Raw genomic sequence first — 10,404 nt, 5'->3', positions numbered from 1 at the left:
TAGCATTCAGAGGGTAGTTTTGTGACAATATTATTGTAATATTATTTTATGATATTGTATCATTATTGTTAATACATAATATGCATACAAGGGATACACGTTCACTAATTATATTCATAAGTAATCAAATTATAATATTAAACATGTTTGAACAATGCATAATTTGGCATCAATATTGCATTTTGATAAACCAAAGTAAACAATATGGATTGTACCAATTGTGGTAGAGAATTTGGTTAAAGTGTTCTTTTATTGCACGAATGATAGCCCGAGTGTATGCTTGATTCTTGCGATGCTCAAGACTTACATTTAGCTTATTTATGTTTATAAAGCATACTAGTTGTTATTTTAGTTGTGTGTGTTTGCTTCTTTGTTGTTGTTTTTTTTGTTCAAATGTTCAACTTTTTTTTTTCATTTCGCTTATTATGTATGTTGCAAATTTGCTGATATTGATTTCATTGTATTATTTTGTATTTTATTAAGTGAACATGTAAATTTTAAATGTTTTTCTAACAATCATGCATTCATGTCATTGTTTAAAACAGACAATACCATTAAATGTTAATAGTTACCTCTTATAGGAATGTAATGTTTCAAGTATTTTGTTTAAAAACTCAGCACATTCACATAGAGATTTTGTAAAACGTATTCAACGCGTTGATAAACGGTTTATATGGCGAGGCATCAATACATGTTTTTCTCCAGTTAGCCAGTTACCTATTGTAGCTTTAACCCGCATGCAGGGGTCACAATTGTCACTTATCACAACACCCCCCTTTTTGAAGCAGTTAGATAAAGCGGATATACTTTCTTTTACAAACACATCCATGACTTATTTTCCAGCAAAATGACCCTTCGAAAAATGCAACCGCAACTGCTCATAAATTGTTTGAACTTAATTGTTTATATTTGTAATAAGTTCGGTTCAACAACAGATCTAAAGAACGTTTGCATAATACACTTACTATGAGTGTTGAGTGATACAAAAGTTACCTGCATTTATTAATCAGTATATAGGGTCTGTTTTAATTAATTACCTTCTGACGCCTATGATGCTACTTAGAATATGCGAAATATGTTATAGGACAACTCGCACCAGATTGCGATTAAATCGAAATGTTTAAGTGTTAAGCGCTGCTTACTGCTGTAATAACCAACGTTCCGGTAATTGACCACTCGCAATCAATCATTCAAAAAAGGGGATACGTCAGCGATACCAAATATATATAGATATTCAATATACACCTTAAAAGAACCATATAAGCGCACATGTATGACAATGTATTATTCAACGAATATAGAAGATTCAAACTTTGAATCCTTAAACGACAAACACAGTGGTAAGGCGTGGTATCAATGAAATCAGAAGAAGAAGCATGAGGAACACTGTGTCCATTTGATTTTCTTCGATATTTCATATCTTCAAGGCAGCAAAACTGGCAAAATGTTTCGAAATGTGTCCATAAGGTATTGGATCTCATTGAAACCGTAATGGGATTAGAGGTTGCAAAATTTACGATCGAACTGCACAGGGCGCACATAAAAAACAAATGCAGTCGAAACAAAACACGATATTAATGTGTTTATTTATAAGACACGAAACGTCTAAGATTAAGTCCGAAAAACCTTTAACGACGATATTGTGTCAGTCAACAACAGTCGCCAGAATTGATGGAAACCCGGAAGCGCCTCATGCGCATTATGCTCGAGGCGAGCAAACTAAAAACATTTGCTGATATCGTTGGTGACAAACGGTACATAACCAGAACACTTAACCAAGAGCCATTGGAACCAAGAATTGCAAGGACGGGAACGAGAGTGGCATTGGTTGCCTGTTCAGCTACTTAACAATGCAGGACATCCAGGGAGGGATCACATATTCCTGGCAAATGGAACAGCATGTGAATAAGTATTATGATATAGTGAAAACATTCGCTATTTATTTTGAAAGTGCGCACGACATACGTTTCAGTATTTGATAGAGCGTGTATTATGAGCCATTGTATCCTGCTACATATCACATGTAGTTTTCCTATTCAGCCTATGAACGTTTTGCAGTACAATCTCACTTCTACATATACAATTGCTTTTAATAATTACCGATATGAAGTGTTCACTTTCAATTTAAATAAATGTCTCAACTGGACGAATAAGATGTTGATGTATAGCATATACATTGCACAATTTACCTACGTATTAATTTAAAAATGACTCAACATCACGAAATTTATTGATGCAACCTGTTAAATCACAATACATCAAATCAAGTCGGACCTCGTTATCCGTTAACTTGAGCAGCCAATATTCTGAAAAAAAACTAGAATAACGAACACTAAATTGAACACTCCAATGAAACATAAACTTGAATGTATAATATTTATAATATATATAATGCTATTTTGACTATAAAAAGTGAGTTATGTTATTCCTTCTAATGTGAAATGCATCAAGAAGGTAACATGGACTAAACAATGTATAACTTTTCGAATGCAAGTTTATGTCCATATGTTTAATAAACATAGTGAACCAAAATTAACTTTATTACAAATAATGTTGTTTTTAGATAATATCAAGTTGAGTAGATATTCAAACGCTTGTTAAGAATTATGTCACAATAAACATCACCTATTACAAATGATGTCTATGTGTGTGTGGCACGATAAGTTAATTAACAAAAGTAAAATGTGTGCTTTTTAAAAGCCATATTGAAGTAGGCTTTATTAATAAAAATTGTCTTTAAATGTTTGTCGTATGTCTAAATAAAAGATATTACATCATAAAAGATATATTAAAAGAATAGCAGACAACAGTTGGAATTGCAGAATCAGAAGTTATAGTCGTAATAGCAGTGGAAGAGTGAGTAGTGGTAATAGTATTAATAACAGTATTCCCTCTGGGCTTCAACACGTTATCGCCAGTTACTGTGTCAAAGTAACTAAATTAAGAAAGCGTCTAACAACACCCTAAACAATCGCAATAATTACCATAGTATCGCTCGTTGCGTCAGTCAGCACGCCACCTTAAATTGAGCAATATCGCAGAATCGCTTGCATCATGGGAATGTACTGCAAAGCGACTGACGTAAAGCAGCTGATAAACAGAGTATCTTATATCAGTTTAATGAAATATTTATTTAATTTCCTGTGATAACTAGACCGCGAATACCAACTGTAAAAAATTGGCACAGTCCATCATGATCTCTATGTATAGTTATATAGGTACATGTATTTGATATTTAATGACGTCATAAATCAATCCCACGAGAACCATAAACAGGGTTGCGGGTTCTGTGTTTTTAAGTGTTCGTGCAGGGTGCGCTAAATGGCTGGACTGCTTTATGGAAAAGTTTGTAGAAGTGTCGGCGAGTCTTCGCCACGCATGTACTGTTGTTTGCAATTTGAACATAAATTGGGTTGTTCTGTTGTTGTTGTGTTGTTTTTCAGCACAAACGAGACGGAAGAATCTTCATGAGCAAAAATGTGTTTAGGCGGATTTTTGCGACTTTCTATATAGAAGCCGGTGCCAGGTTCTTGTAAATTTCTTAATAACGATAAATCGTTATGTTGTACAAGTCTCATTCGCAAGTGTCTGATTTCGTGTTGGTGCAATGACTTTTTAAAAACAAATTTCCATTTCTTTTCTGACGGGAATACATTATTGGTTTAAAAGTTGTTAGAAAGTCTCCAAGGGGATATTTGTGCAGAATTTCACAATATCTGGAATGAAGCAATTTTGTTTTGTTTGCGAACACATTTGTTTGTTTATGGCACAGTTCATCTATCGGGGCATGGCAAAGTGGGCAAAGCAACGCTAACTTATGTAAATTGATTTGCGCTTCGATGGATGTGATTCCTGCAAGGCCGAGCACCATTTCCGAGCGCGTTATGTGGGGGAGATCTGGGACACGTTTCAAAAAGAGGTGGTAGGCTACCTCGAGTTGCATGTCGGCATTGGATATGCTGTTCCACAGCCCACATCAAAATAACCGTGTTAGTACGACTGCGTTGTTGTTCAGCTTAATCACGGTGTTTGAGTTTGTTCCGGGCCTTCCAGACACTTTCTGGGAGATGGACATTATCTGCCTCTAATTGTCTATTACAAATAGTCGATGTCATACGAGTATTTATAATTGATCAACTGAATTATACCGAAATGTTTGTATTTTGCCGCCTCAGGTATTGAGTCATAATTAATCTGGAGTGGGGGTTCTGATATGGTCTGAGATCGGCCCATGGTCATAACGGCACATTTGAAAAGGCTTTATTCCACTTGTTGGAATATGCGGAGCATTTTTCTGTCGATTCTTTTAAGCCGCGGGGCGACAGCGACAAGAATAACACGTCATCACAATTAATTTGGGAATATAAAGACAGGTCGCCGATCGGAAATCCGTATGGGCTGTCGAGATTTATTGCATTATGTAATTTATGAAGATAATGCAAAGGAATGTTGCACATATGCTGCCCTTCCGGTTGCATTGTTTGATCGGCAAATGTTCCGAAACAAATCTGCACGAGAGTACGCGACTGATAAAAGTGTTTCAATGACACAAATGCACCTCAGAGAAAGTCCCTAATGGCTCCGAGATGGTGGAGTTTGTTAATAAGCCCGTTGATCCAGACTTTGTCGAAGGCTGACCGAGCGTCCCAGAAACGCGTGTAGGCTGCTTCCACTTGCGCAGCAGTAGTCGCGAGACTCTTGTTGCATGAAAGATTTCAATTTGCAGTATATGCTTTTCTTAAACCCGTATGGTAGTTTATTGAGTCGAGAACATGGTGGGATGTTCTCTATCCAACCACTAGAATATGTAAGATAGCCATATAGCTGTTAGAGTCCGTTTGTGGATTCCCTTGCCTTATGCAAGGTTGCAATAAGACCATGCTTAAAACCACCGTTGGTCAATATCGTGTTGAAGGAATTGACAAGGCATTACGTTAAAGTTGGACCTCCATATATTCGATGTCTGTAAGTGATTTATCGAGTGATGCGCTTTTGCTATTTGGTAGTTCATTGTTTATCAAAATGTTAATGTTATCAAATTACGTTATGCGTGTTTCGTAGACATATTCTGTGTAGTCATGATTGACGTCTGGTGTTTTGAGGTATTCGATTACAGAATGTTCAACGAGTGATAAGGGTCAAATTAGGGATTAGTATTACACTAATATAATTTGTGGTTTGAAGGTGGCTGATTTGCTAATGCTTATTTTAATAACACTTGAGGTCAGACATACATTATTGTTAATCATATATGAAGAAAGTATGTCCAATTTTGTAAAATTATTCGCATCTATGAATTTAGTAACGATTCTATTGAGCACGGTTATATGATTCCATTAGTTAAATTGAGAGAAATGCAATTTCAGATGTTTAAGCTCGGGATTAGGAAGACAACATTGATAGACGCCCTCGTGTTGTTAATCCGCTATTTGTCTCCATTAAAATCAATGGTATAATTGTATCATTATTTATGTGTGAAGGTGATCATGTTTTAGTAAGATAAGTTCAAAGTCCGTGTTATGTGATTGGTTGTAGAACCTTATGTTTTGACATAGTTTACAGGGCCGGGTATAGCATAGTGGCAAGCGAAGGTACACAACAATTATATTCTTGGATGATTGTCTATGCACACGTGATAATTATGAGTTAACAAAGAAGCTTATGATATGATATGATTGCCTCCTCAATGGGTTTATCCTTAAGGTTGATAAACGTATCTGGGAACCAGGACAGGAAATGGAATTTCTGGGAGTTAATATTAAAATGAGAGAGTTTTCAGTAGGAATTACTTAAATATCAATAAGCAAAGCTATGAAGACCATCACTATGTTAACGGGCTCTGAATATATACCAGTAAGGAAGGTAGTTAGTTTTATTGGTCAAATTATTTATATAAGTATTGCAATCGGCTCACTTGCTAAAAAAATTACAATTTATTTTGTGTATTGATGTTGCGAAAAAGCGCTCGTAGAAATCGTACGTAAAGTTGTCAATCGGTAGTCTGAACCAATTAACATTTTGCAGAAACGCTCTATTCGCTTAACAAAAAATTGCTATTATTAGCGCTTGCTCAAAAGTAGTATACAGTGATGCAACTATTGTGTACTATGCGTTATTTACAATGCATGGAGTTGCGCATGGGTAATGGTCGTCAGACGAAATTTACAAGTATTCTACTCTACTGGGAACTTTGCGGAATTTATAGAGTTTTAATGTCATTAGTTCGTGTGCATGCAAGCCATCGATTTAAATGGTTTACATGCAATCAGGGAGTAGGAAGTGTTGTGAAAAAGGTTCCATGAAAAAGGATTTAAACGAGTAGCCTAACATATTATTCTAATTCACAGCGAACAAGTCAATTAATTGAGAACTTGAATGGAAGCCGAGAGAACAAATTGATTGGCAGATTATTTATCAAATATTGTAAAGTGGGATGACTTGGACATTGGTTTGAGTCGATGTGAATCGTTGTCAAGCTATTGCTGTCATTTAAAGTCCAACATCTGCATGTAAAGATATATATACATTTGACTGGAGCATGTTTTAACTGTATGTACCTGCTACTACAATCATACCCAGAGTTTTTAGTAAACTTGTAAAGTGTACAGCGAACGTGGTTTTTAAGATTGTATCATTTTGCTTACAATTGGAGAGTCGTATGTACTATGCTAAAATAGTGTTGGCATATTTGGTTTGAAAACATTATGTATATAATGATTTCGTTTTTCATTGAGTTTAACAGTTACATCGGTAAAAGTTGTTTTTCTGGGAGGTTATTACGGTTATCATAATAACCAAAAATCATGGGCGAAATTGGGCGAAAATACTTGTATTTTGAATTGGGAATGGGTCAGACATTGTGACCCGCAGGATTTGTATAAAAAGGCCTGCCAAACGTTGCCTAACTTACACTTGCGAGATTGGCGGTCAACATAGATAATTGGTTTTACAACACATTTTATATAGTTTGATGTTTTCCATGTAATGATGCAAAAATTTATTGTTACCTCTGATAAACAAAATAAAAGCTCCTTTAGTCATTTGATTTAAGATAGTATCGCTAGCTGCAATCCTAGCAAATTCAGTCGCAACTTGCTCTATCACCTCACCAGCTGGCTGTTCCATTATTTTATAGTTGGTGTTCGATGTTGTTTTGAGGTTTAATGTGGACTGGCTCACAGCATATTGTTTACGCGGGATGGTCCACCCAGGTTGTCCACGATTGCTAAATGCAGAAACAAATTTAACTATAGCAAAGATACAAGTAAGTACAATATTTAAAAATAAATACACATTTACTTCTGGTTACTGTATATCGATGTTTACAGTAAATAGATCATAGACGAAAACCATAATATAATGATAATAATGCCCGTAATTTACATCTTTGAACTAAATGTCTATATAAATGATTACCGTATGTGTATTTTATATAAAAGCTCTGATAATTTATCTGTGACCTTACCTGTTTCAAGTTTTGTGTTGACGACAAGCAGGTATTCCAATTTTCCATGCCCATTTTTCCCATTGTATTTGACTGTGTGGGTTTTACCATACGCTGCAGTGTTAACCAACAGCACCCGATTTTAAGAAAGTAAGTAAGTTTATTGTAAACATAAGCCAAATTAGAAGAATAGTCTAGCATGTTACGACGACCATGTATAATTTTTATGTTACATCTAAAACAACTAGAAGAATAGACGTCTTTGTAAGCACTCTCTTGCAGTTTGGAAGAACCAGGGATTCCGCTAAATGATGCAAATCCCGACATCATTATATATTTGTCCATGGTCATTTTGATGAACTCACAGTTAAAATTTACATTTTATTTTATTTTGAATTCATTTGTCAATGAATTTGATAAAAAAAATACATGTCGCTGTTTATAAGCGGGACACTTCGCGCGAAAATTACGTAATTATAAAATGCATTGTGGGAATGTTTTGGTTAAAGTTACCGGTGGTTTAATTCCACTATGCGCGGTTATGTTACTTTGCGGTATATCGTGTTTATACAATCGAATTACCTTGAAGGTTACTATACCTGAATAACCGCAAACTTACCAATGTTTGAATGTTACCGAGCGGTAACTTTAACCAGCGTTTATACAATCGGGTGCTGGCAGTCAATGATACTGCACTCTACGTCTTTTTTACTCGTTAACCGTCTTTTTGGTTACGATTCACGGTTGTTTTGTTTTTTATGTTGTCGCGAAAATATATTACTTTCGGTTCGTTTCTTACACAAGTTTTTAAGAAAAATCTATTTTGACGTCGTAATATATAGAGGATATTTTTTGGATTGGGTGGAATATCGATTTTAATTCACGAGTGATCATAGAATATTATATTGCGCCACGAGTGAAAATATATTTTTTCTATGATCACGAGTGAATTAAAATCGATATTCCACCCATTCCAACAAATTTTCTTTTTATTTTATGCTCACAAATTAATATCTTTATACGGTTGCCAATCCGTTCAAACCAATTTCCCATTTGGCGCCCAAAAATATCATTACCGCTTTTACAATAAGCGTTGCAAATAGTTCACAAAAATCAAAAGTTAAACAATAACTTTTTTGTATTAACAATGCAACACATATCAAGTGAAAAGAAAAAACACCGAGAACATTATTAAAAAAATTAATAATCATATGATGACAAAATTTGTTTATGTCATGATGGAGTATTAATATGCGGTGTCTATTTATAGCGTAAATAACGTTAACAATGTCTTCGCCATTTTTAACAAAATGCACATGAAAGGAGTGTTAACAATTAAATGGAATTCACTGGAAAAAAATCAACAGTAAGTGTTCGTGTCAATTTTATCACAAACTAGTTAATCGCTATCACTATCTGGAATCATGCGAATACGCTTGTAGCGTGGTTGATCAGGAAACTCAGGCGAAACATCCGGTGTTGGTGTTGGAGATTTTACTTGTTGATTAAACACATTTTTTTGTGACAGACCCATTTCAGAGCTGTGAAAATTGAAAGTAACGTTGCCGTGTAAATTTGAGTTTACAAAGAATCATCTTCCCATCGGTAAATCACTCATTGACGTGGTTGCAGTTGCAGATGGAGGAAGATTCTACTTTGCTACAGCAGTTTGGTTTGAATGTGAGAAAATCTTTGAAATCTGTTTTGATTGATCCTTGTTTATCCCACTACAGTTATTTAGACTATTGACATTTGTGTGGCCTGAAATTTGTACGATCTGGTGAGCCGGGATGTTCTCATCATTTAATGTCATGATTAAGTGTTTTCTTGCACTGTAAAAAAAGTAAATTTATTGATAGTATTGGCTCTAAGTTTGGAAAAAAAAAAAAAGAAACATTGCATATTACAATTGAAATGAAGCTGTTGTAATTGCTTTTGTGTCCCTTTTAAAAACTTCATCCAACGAAGAATACAGTGCATGGATCTGGAAAATCGGAGAAAGGCATCCTGCTAAAAATAAGGAATCTGGAACAAATGGTGAAAATTGCTTATTTAAAGGTAAGTGCTCATTTTCTTTTTATTTGAGATATGTACGGTGGAACTAAGGTGACACTCCAAAATGATTAAGTCGGGGAAACACAAAATAAGTCTGTTTTCACGAGTTATTTTTTTTTAGCTTTGATGTCACCTTAGTGCCACCATACATATGCAAATGCATTAAATGTTAATTAATTCTACCTGTATGGGGTGATTCTGGGATCTGTTATCCCAGCATCCGCCTTCATATCTGCCATGATGCCATACAGCTTGTTTATACCAATTGCTGACCTCCTGAACCAGCCATGCTGTGTGCTGTTGCATGGTGTAAGGAAGAACGGACTGTCATCTCCTCTCATTTCCACCGGCCGTTTGTCTGCATACAGCTTATACAGATGAACTGTGTCTCTGTTGGGCTCTTCGGGGACTGCATAAGCCCTTGGTGTGACTGACCTAACAAAATTAAACTTTATTTCTGTATAAAATAGTAATACTGAATTCAAAAGGTTCCACTAAGTTGCTTTAAACCATTTAAAAGCATGATATCAATGGCTTTTGTTTGGCAATTAATCATTAAGTTCATTTATTAATCATTAATTCATTGATCTCCTGTTACTTATGAGTCAGCCATAATTTTTTAAATACATAAAAAAATTAGTATATCATTAATAAGTTAACCATTTTGTTGATTTAAAATAATTTATAAATATAAGCATGTTACATTTACTTTAAATTTGCCATGTAAATTTTATAAGCCACTAATAACTATGACTATTAAATTAAATACTTGAATTAAAAGGCAATACATGATTTCATGAATTTAGTTCAATGTTTCAGACAAATTTTCCTGGTATTTCTTGGATTTTCCCCTGTTCTGGTCTTGGTCTGGCGCTCGGTATCGAGTGTGATGTACTCATCGCCTG

This window comes from Dreissena polymorpha, unplaced genomic scaffold, assembly GCF_020536995.1.
Source record: "Dreissena polymorpha isolate Duluth1 unplaced genomic scaffold, UMN_Dpol_1.0 chrUn026, whole genome shotgun sequence".
Classification (NCBI taxonomy): Eukaryota; Metazoa; Mollusca; class Bivalvia; order Myida; family Dreissenidae; genus Dreissena; species Dreissena polymorpha.
Note: the sequence above shows the minus strand (reverse complement) of the source record.